The sequence below is a fragment of the Bombina bombina genome, chromosome 5 (assembly GCF_027579735.1).
Source record: "Bombina bombina isolate aBomBom1 chromosome 5, aBomBom1.pri, whole genome shotgun sequence".
Lineage (NCBI taxonomy): Eukaryota > Metazoa > Chordata > Amphibia > Anura > Bombinatoridae > Bombina > Bombina bombina.
The window spans coordinates 916,445,027-916,461,516 of record NC_069503.1 but is presented as its reverse complement, the minus strand read 5'-3'; the positions used below and the strand labels follow the sequence as shown (position 1 = coordinate 916,461,516).

The 16,490-nt window shown below is 38.3% G+C and overlaps 1 protein-coding gene across 1 annotated transcript in view; it reads left to right on the top strand.

Annotated features, from left to right (window-relative positions):
- The window catches only part of LOC128660961 (cytochrome P450 7B1), a 484,560-nt gene that overhangs the window by 272,520 nt on the left and 195,550 nt on the right, over positions 1 to 16,490 (top strand). The gene's annotated exons all lie outside the window — the stretch shown is intronic.

The following is a 16,490-nucleotide window of genomic DNA, read 5'->3' as shown; positions in this document are numbered from 1 at the left end:
TAAAGCTATAAAGCAAGTTTTTATAGTTATAACATAAGCAGATGGAAATAAAACACATTTTAAAAGTTTTTGCATTTTTCAAGATGGCTGCCACACCATATGACTAATATTTTCAACACGAACAGATGTAACTCTAGGTCACAATATATGGTTATATAGCTAATTTCACAGCTTTAACAAAGAAAACACATTTTAGAAATATTTGCGTAAACCAATATGGCTGACACATCTTGCGAGCAATTCTTCAACATGAACAACTGTGGCTCTAGGTAACAATACAGTATAAGGTTATACAGCAAGTTTCACAGTTCTAACATAAGCGGTTGCAGAGAAAATATAAATTTCCGCATAAACCAAAATGGCTGGCTTATCATATGAAATACAGCCTCCATATTATGCACAATAGTTCTCACCATATATGTCAATAAACATGGTAAAAATAAAGCATTTTTGTAAAACAGTTTTTCTTTTATTATTGATTAAAAAATATCATTAAGCATTTTTGAACAATTAAAAATGGCTACCAAACCACATGACATATCAACTTCTCTTGAACAAATTTGAAGGATAGTCATAAGATAACTCTATAAACAAAATTTCAAGTCTGTCCCATAAGTGGTTTCGGAGAAGAAGATTTTTGTAGTTTTTAAAAACAGAGTATATGAAACAAAATAGCCGCCAAGCTATGCAATGTATGGCTTTAAAATTGCACATACTAATGCTCACTATAGACCTATACAATTTGTAGAAGTTTCATGAAAATTTGCAAGATGTTTTATTTCACGAAGGCGACTGCGCAGTGCAAATTTTGACTGCAATATTGTCTTTAAGGGTTATGACTATGTGTAATCATGTGTCTATTACACTGTAATATTGTTAAATATTGTAAAACTAATGTATAAAGTGCAAATTTACGCAATTAAATGTTGATAAAAAGGTTAATGTCTCACAGCAGCCACGTTGAACAAATTTGGTAGAGGACCTTGCAAGGAGTATATGTGCAAAATTGTGCTTTATTGCACTAAGCGGTTTACGAGAAGAAGATGTTTAAAGATTTTTAGCAAAGTGCAAAATGGCTGCTACAACATGTAACTAAGGCACTTCTGTTGAGCAATGGCAAATCTATATCATAGCATCACTGAGCACAGCAAGTTTCAAAGTTGTAACATAAGCAGTTCCAGAGCTGAAGATTTTTAAGCATTTCTCGAAATTTGTCGCAAAACACAAAATGGCTGCCTAACTATATGACCTATGAGTTCAATGTTGCATGAGATGTAGCATTGCAATAGGCTGTTCCAGCATACCTGATTTCAAGAGTTTAGCATAAGTAATTTGTGCTTTGTGAGCAATTGAATCAAGAGGCAGTATTGAATAGCAAATAATTACGATAAACATAAAACCAATATTGCTGCCACATCATGTGACTGATTCTCTCCTAATGAGCAATTATGAATCTAGGTCACCATATAAGACTATACAGCAAATTTCACAGTTCTTACATAAGCGGTTTCAAAGAAAATAGACTTTAGATATTTTCACGTAAACCAATATGGCTGCCTGATCATAAGATATGCAGCCTCCATATTACGCACAATAGTGCTCACTATAGATGTGAATAAACTTTGCAAAATTAAAGCAGTTTTGTCAAACTTTTTTTGTTTTATTATTAATTAAAAAAATATCGTTAAGCAATTTAGAACAATTCAAAATGACCACCAATTGACTTCTCTTGAACAAATCTGAATATTGGTCATAAGATAACTCTAAAAGCCAAGTTTCACGTCTGTCTCATAAGTGGTTTTGGAGAAGAAGATTTTTGTCGTTTTTAAAAACAGCGCATACGAAACAAAATGGCCGCCACACTGTGTAATGTATGGATTACTTATTGCACACACTAATGCTCACCATAGACCTCTACAATTTGCAGAAGTTTCATGAAAATTTGCAATTGTTTTATTTCACGAAGGCGATTGCGCAGTGCAAATTTTTTATAGGATAATAGAAAAATAAACAAATAGATGATCACCAAATGTGCATGGTATAAACAAGTGCACAAACATTCAAAATAAAGAAAACAAGTTCCCTCAGATCACAATACAAATATATGCTTCATATTTATCTGCATTGTGTTATGCAGATGTTTTTAAACTTGCTTGTTACACTCTTTGTTTTGCCTGATGAAGCCCCTAGATGTTACCAAAATAAATTTGGGTTAGGATTTTCTTTAAATATAGTAAGTGTAGATTATTTTAAATGTAAAGTATATGTGTGTAGATAGATAGATACAACTTTGCACTCTTCCCAATTAACATTTTTGAATTTTCTAATCTTAAATTAAGAGCTTGGTAAGGTGCTAAAATGTTTTTTTTTTTTTTTTTTTTTTTTTAATCAAATGTCTGTTAAGAAACAGCTGATACACAGAATTTCCCTAATTATCTACACTTTTTACTTTAAAGAATATTTGAGAAAAACATACATTTATTTAAAATGGATGAATCTGAAAGTTTTAAATAGCAAGTTGTACTTTTTGATGCTGTGTAATATATGTATCCTTATATACATATTCATATCTTGCAATAGGCTGTATGTTTCTTTTTGATAAACCAATATAACAACATTATGCTTTGTGTATATACAGTTTTATAAACATTATGTTCAATGAGAACTCATTCACAGATGTTATCTTTTCTTCTTTGCTTTTGTATATTTTTCATGTAAGGAATATCCCAAATCTCATGTCAAGTTAGAGCAGCTGGAATGTTTAACATTAAGCATCATGATCTGAGAGAGATAATACTAGAAAATAATTTATTTAAGAGAAAAATACAACATTATTACTCTGCTTAGATGAATGACCTCAGATACCACAGCTCATGGAAAGTTTTAGTATTTTGGATACAGATAATATTTTTAAAAAGCAGTGGACAGACTTTCCACTTTTTCCTTTCATAGTTCTACTGCATTATTATTCACTGGGCATCTAAGCATGGTCTGTCAACAGCTTCAATCAATATATATTGTTTTAATTATCAATCCCCAAAATAGTTCACTTGGAAAATGTGAAATGATGCTTGGATTTTCTGGCATCGCCCCACAACGGTACTGCGATTTTGCTGATTGTACTTTCCAATGTGATGAGCAAATGATTGTCATTCCAAAAAGTCACAAGGGACATGGATGTCATTTTAATAAAGAAATTAAAGAGCACATCTTTCTATGAGAAACAATGTAAATTCCTGACCTGTCGTAGAAAATAGTTCTCTAATTGGTTTTGTGTGGTGGTGCAGCAGAATCGCTTTCCCCAAACGTCATACCAGCGAAGCACTTCTGTACATCATTGTCAACAGTTCACTGAAATCTTCCTAATAAGAGACCGATTACGTAAATGTGATAGCCTTATAGAAAAAAATGTACTATATGATAGTATTTCCAGATACATTATTCTGTGTAAGGATCAAGATAAAATAGACAGCTCTCTAAATAACTTCAGGGATTTCAAAGAGTCTCCTGTCTACTCCATTGTAGAAATGACATAGCACATATGGGTTTTTCGGTTTGAAGAATTTCAGCTTTAGATTAGACTAGATGACTCCTTCAGAGTAAGTTCTATAGACCATTCTATGAGTGTAGGACATTACCTGGGTAAAATAAAGTACTTTTAACCTATAGATGTTTTTGCTTCCAGTTGGTGTTTTGGTAGCAAATCATGGATAAATATTGGGCAGGATCCTTTATTAACTCCCATATAAACATCTTTAGATTATCCATGAAATAAAATGTGCTGTATTTTAGCCATAATTATTTATTTAAACATGAATGCAGTCATTATTATTATTATTATTATTATTATTATTATTATTATATTATGCATTTCTCCAAAATAATTCAGTTGATATGATTTTTTTATTGTGGGCAAAATTTGCAAACATCAACATGCTAGGTTTTAAAAAGGGTCAGTTTAATTAATTTTTTTTAAATATGGACAATAAATAAAATCAGAATTCTACTTTCTGACGAGAAGACAGTAGAATTAGATCATTTTATTTTTTTAATTTAATTTTAATATTCTTATTTTTTTTTTATTTTAGTAACTGTCCTTCAGCATTAGTTTGTAGTCTTGATGCATCAGAGTTTACTGTAAAATTCACCTCTTCTGTTGTGTTATACATATTCGCTTTTTTGTTTTTTTCCATTATTTTATGTAATAATATAAAAACATTTAATATATTTATAGTTTTATGAAAGCATATCAAAATATGCATTCCCACCAAGGGAGGACAGACATCTACATTGTTTTAATACTATATATTGACACATGCCATCACACACCAGGAAATATTTTTTTGTTTTTTTCCCACCTTTCTTAATGCATGAATTTGTATTCAAATAAGAGGACTTAAAGGGACAGCAACAGCAGAATCATTGTTGTTTAAAAAGATAGACATTCCCTTAGTTATAGTAATACACATTTTACCTGTGTGATTATCCTTTATATTTCTATGGTTTTGTCAAGTGGCCACTGTAATGATGAGCAGCTAATAGCCTCCTTGTAGTTCATATATTGGGTGCTAAAGTTATTTTTTTTTTTAAAGCCCAGAGCACTGTATAAGGAAGCTAGTACACAAGTGATTGTTTGTTTGTTTTTAAATGACAATCACCTGATATTTAAAATTAATGAGAGGATTACTCTTTTTTTAAATGAGAAATCTCTCTTTTATGTGAGGGCTATTATTTGTGTGTGTGATTTGCTGACTTTAGGGTATAGGAGCCCCTTTGGAACTACAACCTCTCCCATACAGTAAATACATTAGGTAAGTGGTTAACATTTTTATGACAATTACCTACAAATGACAGAGGTAACTAAGGAATTTTGTGACACTATACAAATAAATAATAATAAAAAAACAACTGTCATAAATGGTGGTCGCCTAAAAATGTAGAGGTGGGTGTGACCTGTCATTTAAAAGAGTACAATTCCCTCATTCACATGAGTGATCTCATACACATCTAATTAAATCAGATTGATAAAGGGCGCTAAAATTGCCTCATTCCACACCACTAGAAATAATCTGGTTTCTAGTGGGGCATGTGATCACCATTTGTAATTATCCCTCATTTGAAAGATGTCATTCCCCCTTTTAAATCAGGGGTCGCTTGTCACTTTTAACACAAATGTGGAGAATGAGGGACTCTTTTGTAGGCTCTAACCTTCTCAGGTTTAATACCATTATAAGTGCTGCTGCAGTTTACTGCTGTTTTATGGTGATCATCTGTCCAGGCCATGATATTTATTTACTGCACAAATTTCTGACATAGGTTTACAATTTTTATTTATAACTTCTTTTAACAGTTGTCCAGTTGTGACTTTCTGTACATCATTAATTATAACATAGTAAGAATTCTATAATTAAAATAAATTCATGATGTCTTTCTTTTCCCATTTGTCCAGCAAAAAATGTCTTCACCTATCCTCTTTCTAATCTTCTCCCTCACTAGCTACCTTCGAATAAAAACGACCAATTCCCTTGTAATCATCCATCAGACAGATTTGTAATTCTCCATCTGACAGATATTTTGTGTTCTTCATTTTAGACATAATTTGTTTTTGCCTATCAATCGATTATGATTAAATGTAACATTTACGTTTTTCCACAAATGCTTTTCGTTCTTAATTCTAAAAAATATTATTGCTCCACAAGCATGTAATAATTAATCAATACAGTAAGTCTAGTGGAATTTTCTGACTTCTACAATTTAGTATTGATTTCTGTTAAGTTTGCATGTGTCTGATTTTTTTAATTTTTTTTTTATTTCTATCTATCTATTTGGTACTTATAGAGCGCAAACTAATCACCCATGAGAATCTCAAGGCGCTAAGGGAAGCGGATAGGAGGAGGGGGTGGAGGGCATTGGTGTTCAGTCGAAGAGCCAGGTTTTGAGGTCCTTTCTGAACTTTGTAAGGGAGGTGGATTATCTGAGGTGCAGCAGGAGGGTGTTCCATGTCTTTGCTGCCATGTGGAAGAAAAATCTTCCGCCCGCTGTGGATTTGCTGATGTGAGGGATGATTGCGAGTGATTGGTCGGCCGATCGGAGTTGTCTGGCGGGGGTATAGAAATGTACGTGGTGGTTGATGTATTCGGGTCTGATGTTGTGTAGGGCCTTGAACACGTGGGTAAGGAGCTTAAATATGATTCTCTTGTTGATGGGGAGCCAGTAAAGGTTCCTTAGGTGTTCTGTGATGTGGCATTGGCGAGGGATGTCGAGGATGAGTCTGGCTGAGGTGTTCTGGATACGTTGGAGTCTCTTTTGGAGTTTGATGGTGGAGCTGGCATAGAGTGCGTTGCCGTAGTCCAACCGACTGCTGCCAAGGGCGTGGGTGACTGTTTTCTTAGTTTCGGTAGGGATCCACTTGAAGATTTTCCATAGCAGTTGGAGAATTTGAAGCATGTTGAGGTGATGGCATTGATTTGTCGGTCCATGGAGAGTGAAGAGTCCTGGATGAAGCCTAGATTTCGTGCGTGGTCGGTTGGGGTTGGAGGGTGACCGAAGGCTGTGGGCCACCAGGAGCCATCCCATGCGGTTTAATTGGGTCAGAGAAGGAAGACTTCACTTGTGTCTGTGTTCAGTTTGAGCCGGTTGTCATTCATCCAGGCAGCGACTGCTGTCAGGCCTTTGTGTACGTTCTTTTTGGCGGTGGTGGGATCTCGGGTGAGTGAGATGATTAACTGGGTGTCGTTGGCTTAGGAGACGATGTTGAGGTAATGGCGGCGGACGATGGCGGTGAGAGGGGCCATGTAGATGTTGAAGAGGGAGGGGCTCAGCGAAGAGCCTTGTGGTACACCGCCGTTGACTGGTGCGGGTTTCTGACTTTCTGGGTCCTGTCCGTGAGGAAGGAGGTGATCCATTCCAGGGCTTTGCTGCGGATGCAGGCATCGTGTAGGCGGGTGCGTAGGGTGTTGTGTTTGACAGTGTCGAAGGCTGCTGAGAAGTCTAGGAGGATGAGGGCGGCGGTTTCTCCTCGGTCGAGCATGGCACAGATGTTGTCTGTGGCGGCGAGGAGGGTAGCCTCGGTGCTGTGGTTGCTTCTGAAATGGGATTGGGAGTGGTCCAGGGTGTGGTTGGCCTCAATGTGGTCAATAAGTTGCAAGTTTATTGACTTCTCTATGACTTTGGCTGGGAAGGGGAGTAAAGAGATGGGGCGGTAGTTATTCAGGTCCGTGGGGTCTGCTGAGGGTTTCTTCAGCAGGGGTTTCAGTTCCGCGTGCTTCCAGACATCCGGGAAGGTGCTGGTTTTGATGGAGCAGTTGATGGTGCGGTGGAGTTCAGGGGAGATGGTGTTGCTTGCTTTGTTAAATATGTGATGGGGGCATGGGTCCAAGGGTGCACTGGAGTGGATAGATTTCATGATTCTGAGGGTGTCCTCTGTGGTGAGAGGGCTCCAGATAGTCGGTGTGGGAGGGTGTATTTGGGTGGGGTTTCAGTGGGTGTAGGGGGGTGAGTGGTGGAGGTTGACTTATGAGGCGTGAAACTGTCATAGAGGTCGAGGATCTTGCAGAGGAAGTGTGCAGCAAGGGTATCGCAGAGGTCCTGGGAGGGTGGGATGTCGGTGGTGTTGCTGTTGGGTTTAGAGAATTCCTTGATGACTGAGAACAACTCCTTGCTGTTGTGTGCGTTAGAGTTGATTATGTCTTGGATGGCTGTTTTTTTGGCGGTTTTTATGAGGTGGTGGTGGGTGATTATTGCTTCCTTAAAGGCAGCTTTTTCCAGAAGGGTCTTGCTGGATCTCCAGGTTCTTTCCAATCGTCTGCAGTGGCGTTTGGAGTCCTGAAGGGCCGGGTGAACCAGCTGGTTTTGTTGATGGTTTGGAGGCTGGACGGTTTCTTAAGGGGTGCAAGGGTGTTGGAGCAGTCTGTGCTCCAGCGGTGGAGGTTGTGGGCGGAAGAATTGGCATTTGTGGCATTTGTGGGTGGTGGAGGTTGTGGGCGGAGGAGTTGGCATCTGTGGAAGTAGGTGGGGAGGATTTGTTTAGGGTGCGGAGCAGTTGGTCTTGGGTGATGTTGTTCCAGTTTCTGCGGTGCAGGTGGTACTGCTGGAGGTGTGTTGTGGGTTTGTTGACAGAGAAGTGTATGCAGTGGTGGTCAGTCCAGAGGAGTTCGGTGATGTGATTGACTCAGATATGGTTGCCTACGGAGAATATCAGGCCGAGGGTGTGGCCAGCTTCATGGGTTGGGTAGTTTACGAGTTGCTTCATTTCATTGTTTCCGAGGTTTTCCAGGAGGGTGGAGGTGTTGTGATCGTTGGGGTTGTCAAGATGGAAATTGAGGTCATAGAGAAGGATGTAGTCCATTGAGGCGAGGGCATGGTTAGTTGGTTGGGTTGTGGTCCGGAGGAAGGGGAAGGAGCAGTTGCAGCTGGTGAAGGGACCGAAGGTGTTGGTCGGGGATGCGTGGTGGCAGGCGGACGATCTACCGGTGTTGAGCGCGTGGAGGGTGCTTGCGTCCTAATGGCGGCGGTTTCTAGAGCCAAGGTTTGTGACGTTGGGTGCGGTCGGGGCGCAGCGAGCACCACTAAATACAGCAGGAAGGTGGGAGGGCTGGTTTGCTGGCAAACTGGAGCAGGGGTAGATGCTGAAATATAGCAGAGAGCAACAAAAATACAGCAATAATACAGAGGGAGAAGGGAGAGAGAACTTACTTCAGTGGTGCTTGGAGCACCATTAACTACAACAGGAAGGTGGGCGGGCTGGATAGCTGGCAAGCTGGAGCGGGGGTAGGTGCTAAAAAAAAAAAAAGAAAGCAACAAAACTACAGCAAAAATATCAAATAAAAAATGTGAAAAACAATTTTATTTTCAATTTTGATAACTTTATTTAACCAATACAGTGTTTTCTAACAACATTTTTGAATTGTAGGACAATACCCTATAAGACGTGGCCCACCTTCTTAGATGATTTGGAGTATATGAGAAGTGAATTAATCTAAAATGTGATCTATCTGAACTGCTAATCTAGATTAAAACTAGTATTGATCTCCTCAACCGTAAAGAGATAATAAGCCCAGATTTTTTTATTTCATGGTTTATATAGAGCATGCAATTTTAAGCAACTTTCTAATTTACTCCTATTATCAAATTTTCTTCATTCTCTTGCTATCTTTTTTTAAAAAGAAGGAATATAAAGCTTAGGAACCGGTTCAGCACCCTGGATAGCACTTGCTTATTGGTGGCTGACATTTAGCCACCAATAAGCAAGCCTAACCCAGGTTTTGAACCAAAAATGGGCTGGCTCCTAAGATTTACATTCCTGCTTTTTTTTGGGTAGTTTACGAGTTGCTTCATTTCATTGTTTCCGAGGTTTTCCAGGAGGGTGGAGGTGTTGTGATCGTTGGGGTTGTCAAGATGGAAATTGAGGTCATAGAGAAGGATGTAGTCCATTGAGGCGAGGGCATGGTTAGTTGGTTGGGTTGTGGTCCGGAGGAAGGGGAAGGAGCAGTTGCAGCTGGTGAAGGGTCCGAAGGTGTTGGTCGGGGATGCGTGGTGGCAGGCGGACGATCTACCGGTGTTGAGCGCGTGGAGGGTGCTTGCGTCCTAATGGCGGCGGTTTCTAGAGCCAAGGTTTGTGACGTTGGGTGCGGTCGGGGCGCAGCGAGCACCACTAAATACAGCAGGAAGGTGGGAGGGCTGGTTTGCTGGCAAACTGGAGCAGGGGTAGATGTTGAAATATAGCAGAGAGCAACAAAAATACAGCAATAATACAGAGGGAGAAGGGAGAGAGAACTTACTTCAGTGGTGCTTGGAGCACCATTAACTACAACAGGAAGGTGGGCGGGCTGGATAGCTGGCAAGCTGGAGCGGGGGTAGGTGCTAAAAAAAAAAAATAGAAAGCAACAAAACTACAGCAAAAATATCAAATAAAAAATGTGAAAAACAATTTTATTTTCAATTTTGATAACTTTATTTAACCAATACAGTGTTTTCTAACAACATTTTTGAATTGTAGGACAATACCCTATAAGACGTGGCCCACCTTCTTAGATGATTTGGAGTATATGAGAAGTGAATTAATCTAAAATGTGATCTATCTGAACTGCTAATCTAGATTAAAACTAGTATTGATCTCCTCAACCGTAAAGAGATAATAAGCCCAGATTTTTTTATTTCATGGTTTATATAGAGCATGCAATTTTAAGCAACTTTCTAATTTACTCCTATTATCAAATTTTCTTCATTCTCTTGCTATCTTTTTTTAAAAAGAAGGAATATAAAGCTTAGGAACCGGTTCAGCACCCTGGATAGAACTTGCTTATTGGTGGCTGACATTTAGCCACCAATAAGCAAGCCTAACCCAGGTTTTGAACCAAAAATGGGCTGGCTCCTAAGATTTACATTCCTGCTTTTTAAATACAGATAGCAAGAGAATGAAGAAAAATTGATAATAGGAGTAAATTAGAATGTTGCTTAAATTGCATGCGCTATCTGAATCATTAAAGAAAAAATCTGGATTTAGTATCCTTTTATATGAGTGGTACCTTTTTGTTTCCATATTTGAAAACAATATGAGATATATCCTGGAATAAAATCCATATTTTCTGTGTAGGTAAATATTCTGAATATCGTCTATTGTTTTTTAGTATTTTACATATTTTTGACCAGACTGTTATAGTAATAAATACAACTGAGACTTCTCGTACAAGCAGAGGTAATTTTTCCAGTTCTAGGTGGGGGAGCATTTAAGCAAGATGCATTCTATCATAAACTGATTAGTCTGGGTTTATTCTAATACCTAATCAATTACAGTGTTAGCCAGTAATGTATGATTAAATGATATGAGATTAGATAAAGCTAAACCTGCATTCATAATTGATTTTTGTAATTTCTTTCTCATTCTAGATTTTCTCCCCTGCAGATAAGTTTATTAATTGTTTTAGATAGACTTGCATAATTTTTTTTTGTTAATCAGGAAAGCTTTCGAAGCAGATCAATTATTTTTGGTTTGATTATTATTGTAATCAAATTAATTTTTCCTGTAAATGCAATAGTCAATTTTGACCATCTTCGTAGATCCTCTATTACTATATTATCTATGTTAAGTTTATACCTGTTTTTTTTTTTACTTTTTTAAAGCCAAAAGTGGGCCTAGGGATATATTCTTTTCCATCCAGCCATAACATTTCAGATTTTATTTGATGTACAAATATTTCCAAAGCTATTGAAATGTTTTTGATATGATTCCTTGAAGATCTTCCTTTAATAAAACTAAATTGGTCTTCATGTATACAGCTTTTAAACACAGAGGATTACTCTCATTTAAAGGGGTTAAAAAGATCAAATTATCTGTTCATCCCTTTAGGGCACATAGTGTCAAGCATCCAAATCCATTTAGCTTCCTTAAGAGTAAATCTCTTAATCTATTACCCCCTCTCACTTTTTTTCTCAGCTCTACCTAAAAACCATATAACTAAGTTGGCTAACTTTGATGACCCATAGTTTGGAAGTGGATATGTGCCACTCTTGGGTTTACCAAAAAATGTAGCATTTCCACTAGGGGCCGTAACTATCAACCTTTCCATCTTAATGCTTCATTCATTACTTGTGGGAATTAAGAACCTGGCCACCGTTTCTGTGTGTGCTGCTGCAGACAGACAAGTCATGTGTAATCAGGGGTTCCGGTTCCGGTGGGAGGAGCTAGCACAGCACGAGGAACGCTGAGTGCTGCTGCGGAGAGCTCGAACTACACCAACCCCTGCTTCTAGCCCGTTGCTGCAGGCCATCTGCCTGCCTAGGGCGCTTGCACCAGACCATTGGTGCACAGTTCGGAGACCTGGAACAAGCCGACTGGCTCGGTCGCTGGAGCCTGACACATAGTACCGGTGTCCCTGCTAAACTATTGCTTGCCTGGAGGTCCGCCGCAGGAATTAGCCTTGGTGGCTATATAGAAAGTCCCGCTGGATGTAAGCACAGTATGGGAGGCTGACAAGTTGAGCAGTATTTCTCGGCGGAGGAACCAAAAGAGTAAAGCTTTCAGAAACCCCCTGGCTACGGGTAATACAGCACTGGATAAAGTCTTTCCTGGTAAAGACCGAAGTAACAAGCAAAGGACATGCTTGGGGAAATCTTCTAGAGCTGATACAACACGGTTTGTTGCTTGCCTGGAGGTCCGCCGCAGGAATTAGCCTTGGTGGCTATATAGAAAGTCCCGCTGGATGTAAGCACAGTATGGGAGGCTGACAAGTTGAGCAGTATTTCTCGGTGGAGGAACCAAAAGAGTAAAGCTTTCAGAAACCCCCTGGCTACGGGTAATACAGCACTGGATAAAGTCTTTCCTGGTAAAGACCGAAGTAACAAGCAAAGGACATGCTTGGGGAAATCTTCTAGAGCTGATACAACACGGTTTGTCAATTTCTTGTCCTATTTGATCTACAGACTGTAAGTAGAGATTTTGGTACTTATAATTGATTGATCAACAATCTGTAAGCAGAGTCTTGGGTACTTATAATCGAGGCTGTTGCTTGTTACTTTGCATCACAGTCCTTTTAATCAAAAAGGTTCCTGCACACAAGTAATCTCTCCCTAAAAGTTAATCCAAGGGAAGGGGAAAGCAGACGTTAAGGGAAAGGAAGAAAAGGGGGGAAAAATAAGGGAGGAAAAATCCTATATTGACTCGCATATTATCTAATGTTGGGACCCTTAGCCCTGCTACCGCTGTATAAGTCAGAGGGCACAGGTTCTCATCCCCTTTTCTTTTGGTTGCAACTCTGACACAGCAGTTCATAGAGTCTACACACTTCTAAACCACGCTAGCAAGCTGTGCCATGGATCCCCAACTGTGAGGGTTAAAGGAAGGGACGACTGTCATATATCTGCAAAACAGACCCCAATATAATACCTCACAAGCAAATAAGAATCGGACTTCTAAGGACATGTCTTATGAATATATCCCCCATAATTAAAAAAAAAAAAAATTGTTGAAAAGTGCATCTAATGTATCTAAAACTATTTTCATAGCAACAGGTATATGGTTAAATAGAGGATATGTGATCTAACAAAAACAAAATGTTTTATCTTTCCTTCAAATTTCCCTGTTCAGCCTGATATATTGCAATACTGTTGTTTGTTGTATAAAGGTATCCTCCGGTAATATATTAAGTAATACAGACCTCATCTTAATTGTTTCATGAGCTAAAGAAGGAGGTCCTTGATAAACTCTTGTTATCTGTAAATAACACCTGCTGACTACATAGTAGCACTGTTTAGTATCACAGTTTTTAGCAGTAAACGGGTAATAGAGGTGACATATAAGAGTTTAACATAAAGCGTATAGGCATGTTTGACTTGCAGAACTTGTTTATGTTAACTGTATAACAATAGTATCCTTTTAAAAAAAGGGGGAGAAGGAGAAAGGAAGAGAAAAGGGAACCTCACATATTATTACACTTAAACTTGTCTTATTGGGCGACATGATTGGCTAGGAAGACACACGCTTCACTCCCCTTTTTTTTTTTTATCACTAAGGACATTTGCATGATTACACTTGCACTGGGCAGAGACTAAGCAGTATCACTACACTAAATACACTTTTTCACTTAACTACTGGAATTTATGGGGTTATGCCCGCCCCGGCTTGTAACTAAATTCCCTCCCTTCACTCTCTTTTTTATAGATTAAATGCACATGGATAAATTTATCACAAACTTTAAAGCTAACTCGCCAATCATGCCCCCCAAACCGAAAGACAAAAAACCACGTACATCTGATGTACATATAGACACCGTAAATGAACCAACACTGCATAGACTTGATACTCAACCATTAGTCAATCAGATGTCGGATCTGTTTTTGCCACAATTTGAGTTGTTAAAAACCCAAATGACTGACATAATGTCCGAATTTAAACAGTTTTCTAATCGACTCACAGAAGTTGAAAACAGGGTATCGGCAAATGAGGATATATTACATAAGCAGGAACAAAATATAGATGCAAACACTAAAACCTTGAAAGTGCTCCAAGCAAAAATGCATGAGTTAGAAGATCGCTCGAGGCGAAATAACCTTAAAATAATTGGCCTCCCCGACAATGGGGATTATGTAGATTTAATGCATTTCTCAAACACAACCCTCCCCATGGCTGTTGGTATCTTACAGAAAGATATACCAATACCAGTAGAAAGGGCACATAGGCTGGGGCCAATCAGGGATGCTATAAACGACAAGAATTATAACAGACCAGTAATGGTTAAATATCTCAACTATCAGGATAAGATGAATATCTTAAAACTCTATAGAAAGATGGAGAATCTATACATTGACCAAAGTAAAGTTTTAATATTTCAAGACTATTCCAGTGAGACCGCCTCTAAAAGAAAAGAGTTAGCCCCATATTGCACTAAATTGATCAATGCTGGCTTCAAGGCTAGACTTGTTTATCCAGCTAAAGTTGTAATAGAGGAACAAGATGGTAAATGTACCCTCAACAATACGTTAGAAGCCAGGGAATTTTGTAAAAATAAGAAAGTTATCTGGTAAAAATTGTAGACAACGATAAGTCAAACTAGAAGCATACACGAGTATTATGTGTTTTTTTACTTTTAAATTGTGTGTTAGCCGGTTGCGGCTAAAATTGTTGATGTGTTTTGAGATGTCTAAATTAGTAATTTGTCCGCAGCTCATGGATTTGAGTGCTGTCTTCTGTTTTCCTTTCCTATCCCCTTTTTTTTTTTTTTTTTTTTTTTGTGTTTCTTTGCCCTCTCTTTCTCCCAAGTCCCTCTCTCCTCCTTGGTCCATCTTCCTGTTAATACGAACATGGTATACTCTATGAATTATTACCCCTACTCCTGACACCCCAGCACAATGATAGATAAACTAAAATGTCTCTCTTGGAACGTTGGCGGAATAACATCTCCCAGTAAAAGGAAAATAATTATCAAACAACTTGCTAGATACAAACCAGATATTGTATGGTTGCAGGAGACGCATTTAAAGAGAGCAGAGATGGAGAAGTTTAAATGTAAATGGATAGGTAAAGTCATCTCTTCAGATTGTTCCAGGAGAAGGAAGGGGGTCGCCTTTCTTATTAACAAAAATTTACAACATAACATTCAGAATATCCAAATTGACACACATGACAGGTGGTTAATTTTACATATCGAGATTGCTGGGGTCCGATATGTTCTGGGCAATATATATGGGCCTAATAATACAGACCAGGCTTTCTGGGATGATATTATTATCAAATTATCACCCAACTTAGATCAGAAAATTATAGTGGCTGGCGACTTCAATCTAACCCCTATGTCTTCCCTTGATAGATTTACACCCAAACAGTATATTCCCCCCCTTAAAAAAACGCGCTTATTTCGCCAGATTTGTAAAAATCTTAAACTTCATGATATCTGGCGTATTCAACATCCCGATACTAAACTATACACCTGTGAATCTAAATCCCATAGATCTTTTTCACGGATTGATTTTTTTTTAATTTCTAGTCCCCTTCTTAAAGTCAGAAGTAAAGCTCAGATAAATGACATTGTAATCACTGATCACGCTATAATCTCACTCGAAATGGAACTTCGACCTCCTCTAGCAGAAGCAACTAATAATTTATATTTCCCAAAACACCTAATAAACAATATCCCGTTCCAACATTGGATACGTCATAAATGGCAAGAATATAGCTCTGACAATTATTTGCACTCAGATAAACCAGAAATTTTCTGGGAAGCCGCAAAGGCATTCTTACGGGGACAGATTAAAGCCTATATGGTCATAGCCAAAAAGAAATACATTGCACGTGAACTGCAGCTATCAAACACAGTCACGAATGCTTACAGAAACTATGTAATTACACCGTTAAAGAAATTTTGGGACAAATATAAGATGGCTAGGCAAGATAGGGATCTCTTTTTAAAATCTAAATTAACCATGGAAGAAATGAGAATGAATGCCCTTTACACGGGACATTATGGTAAATCTGCAAAATATCTCGCCAGACTTGACAAAGTCAGGAAAAAGAATAATACGATTGAGCAGTTAGTAGGGGGTGATAAGAACTACACAGCACTGGCGGATATCAAAAATGTGTTTTTTGATTACTATCAAAAGATATATACTGCTAAAACAATCGACCCAGAGGACAGTGTGAGGTTCTGGAACAGTTTCTCATGTCCAGTAGTCTCTTCTGATCAGATCGAAGTATTGAATCTCCCCATAACAACTCTGGAAGTTACAAAAGCTTTAGAGGAAGCTAAACTAGGCAAGGCCCCTGGTCCAGATCAATTACCCGCTGAGTTTTATAGATTACTTAAAGATGAGACTGTGCCTATTCTTACCCAGCTGTTTAATGAGTATTATGTTTAAAAAAAAGCCATGTCCAGATTCTTCTCGGCGTCAATCATCACCCTTATTCTTAAAAAGAATAAAGACCCTTCAGACCCTGGTTCATATAGACCGATTTCTCTACTGAACGTAGATTATAAACTGCTCACAACTATTATTGC